The following is a 3066-nucleotide window of genomic DNA, read 5'->3' as shown; positions in this document are numbered from 1 at the left end:
ACAGTGGACTAAGAATCCTCACATGTTCTTGGAACTTTTGAGAAGAAGACAGAGGAGGAAGAGCTACTATTCGCGTGTTCACCTTATTCCACCTCGATGACAAGTGTGCGGTTACACAGAGACAGACACTGTTCCTTCTCCTCCTTTCTCCACCGAGTCTCTCTTTATGTTTGTATGCATTAGTTTTAACAAATTTATTTTGGTTCCCCACGTTTGTCCTGAAAAGAAGTTAAAACTGACCCGGGTCTTCACGGAGGTAAAGAGTCGGTGTGTTGTTGGGGCCCGGGCTGCTCTACATGTCCCGTCTTAAGCTTGTTTTTGCTGCTCGTTTTTGCTGCTCGTGTGTGCCATATGGAGGATGTAGCACCTGCCCCCCCGAAACGGCTCCTGATGTCCCACCATCGCATATATGACATCATAACCCACGACTCCATGCGCTGGTTTGCTTCGTCGTCCCCGTCCTTCATGCTTATTGGTTTCCTGTGCACGGCAAACGAGAAGGAGTCTGAACTGATTCAACAAAACACGGGAGTCTTAAACTAAACCCGGCTCCTCCTGCTTGTTTGTGGTTGTTGGTGCGTTTTTGATTCGTGAACCTTTAACCCCCCACTGCCCCCCCCCGCTCACCTGTGCCTCTTGGTCATACCTGGCCTTGATTTGTTCCCGTTTTGCGTTCGGTCAGCCTGCCCGGTGCCGGACCACTGTGTGTTTGCGTGTGGCGAGTTCTCCAATGCAGTGCGACTGCAGTTCATACGGGCAGGGTGCGTTCACCACGCGGTAGCTGAGGAATGCAGCAAATACTGTAGCAACACATAGAACAGAGAGCGCATCAGAGACTCCTAGGGGTCGCATATTTGGGTGTTTTTCATTTGTCAACGCCTTATTTTAGCCCCACTATTGAGCATTCAGAAGCCGTACATAAACATTTAATAAATGGTTTATAAAACACTAACTAATTCATGACTAATTTAATTATGACTGGTGTATAAACAGTTAATGAACGACTGATATATGACGACACACGTGAACAAATGCTAGTGTGACATTAGGCGTTTATTAACTGTTTATAAACACAAACGGCTCATTCAGGTTTAGAAATGGTAACTGCTGTCGGGCCATGTACTCCAGGTTTTTAATAAGTATAGTAAAGAAAAAACACCACACTTCATGTTGATTCAAAATGTAACAACTACAGCCCGGCCTGCACGGATATTTGAGGGTTCACATTAAATCAGATAATTAAATGGGCCGAAAGCTAGAACATTAACTGATGATATACTTTTTTTTTTTTTTTTTAATGTCAACAAGATACATACTCTCTGGGACATTTTTAAAAACCAGCTTGTCCGTGCTCTCTGGGGGACAAAAACATTGTTTATTCATTCATTATCTGTTCATAGTCAGTTTATAGATGCCAAGTTATAATTGTTGAAAAAAATACATTAATAAACGCTTGAAATATCCTGATAACGGTTTACAACTACACTATAGTGCGTTGACGTCTTTTTTTTTTTTTTTTTATTAGCTGCACTATTAGTCAATTGATTGATAGAGCAACAGTTTTGATAATTGGTCATAATTATCAAACTGAAATGGCAAAAGATACACTGGATCCTTAAATGTGAGGATTTGCTGCTTTTCTCTAATGTCATGTTATATAATTGCAAATTAAAGATCTGTGGGTTTAAAATAAAGTGTTGGAGTCATTTCCGTGCTAATTGCAATAACATCTTTATCATGTGCTGCAAAGCTCCAACAGGTTTTCCTCTTGTGTTGTGATTCAATAATCATCTCTTTGTGTTTAACAACCATTAGTCCAGTCTTGCATGTATCAATGACACACAGTCGTGCTCCTCCAGAATGAGCGCGGGAGCCTCCTTTTAAAGACTGATGTAGCAAATTGAAGGAGGCGGATCTGAGTCTGTGAGGAGACCACGTGGTCCCGCTTCGGATGTCGTTTTGAGTTTTATTAGAAATGCGTCAAAGCGCGTCAGTTTAACCGGCCGGTCGGCAACACCCACACCTTCACATCTCATCTCGCAAACACTCACTCCAAGTTACCCCGTCCCGTCATTACCCCCCCCAAGACACCTCGAATCTGTCAAATCTCCATCCGTCTCCCCTCCTCTTCGCCTCTCCATCCGGCTCCACCGCTTTCTTCCTCTGCGGTCCCTCGGCTGTCAGCGCACTTAGCCACGTGTGTCAGTCACAGCTGGCCCACCTGCTGCTCGCACACGCGCGCGCTTGCAACTGTACACGCTTTGCCAGTCGCACGTAGTCCGTGAGAGACGGGTACCTCGTCTTTGTTTTGTTTTTCCAATTTAAAGCTGACAGTCAAAGGAGGTGTGTTTTGTCGCCTGGCGTTTCACGCGCAAACAACTGGCAGCTCGACTAATTTCCTGGGGGGGGCTACTGGGATCTCTGTTGCCAGAATCCCCCCACAGAGAGAGGGGAAGAGACTTTGCTCACAGAATCAATTAATCTCTTTCTGAACCGCTAACCCTGGATCAAATATATGATAAAGAAAAAGCTTCATTGACTATTGGTGAGTACCAATCCTCTAATGCTCGTGTTTGAGCATCTTATTAGCCAAGGTTCTGCTCTCTTACATTCCAGTACACAGTATATAAATATATTTTTCTAGCGTTAGGAAAAGCCCCAACAAGAAGCTGCTCGCAGGCTTTCCTCTGCCGTCCCGGGCCCTCACTGAAACAAGTCCCCCTCCTACACAACTGTGTGTGCACGTGAGTTTCTGTGCGGGAAAATGTTATTGGAAGCACACAAATGAAGTGTGACAGCATTGGCACGACTATATATCTATATCTATCTCTATCTATCTCTATCTATCTCTATATATATATCTCTATATATCTATCTATATATATATCTATCTAGATATATATCTATCTAGATATATATCTATCTAGATATCTATCTATCTAGATATCTATCTATCTAGATATCTATCTATCTAGATATCTATCTAGATATATCTATCTATCTAGATATATCTATCTAGATATATCTATCTAGATATATATATCTATCTAGATATATCTATCTAGA

Source organism: Anarrhichthys ocellatus, unplaced genomic scaffold (genome assembly GCF_004355925.1).
Source record: "Anarrhichthys ocellatus isolate YVR2014 unplaced genomic scaffold, GSC_Weel_1.0 scaffold44, whole genome shotgun sequence".
NCBI lineage: Eukaryota > Metazoa > Chordata > Actinopteri > Perciformes > Anarhichadidae > Anarrhichthys > Anarrhichthys ocellatus.
This window is presented reverse-complemented; position numbering follows the sequence as displayed.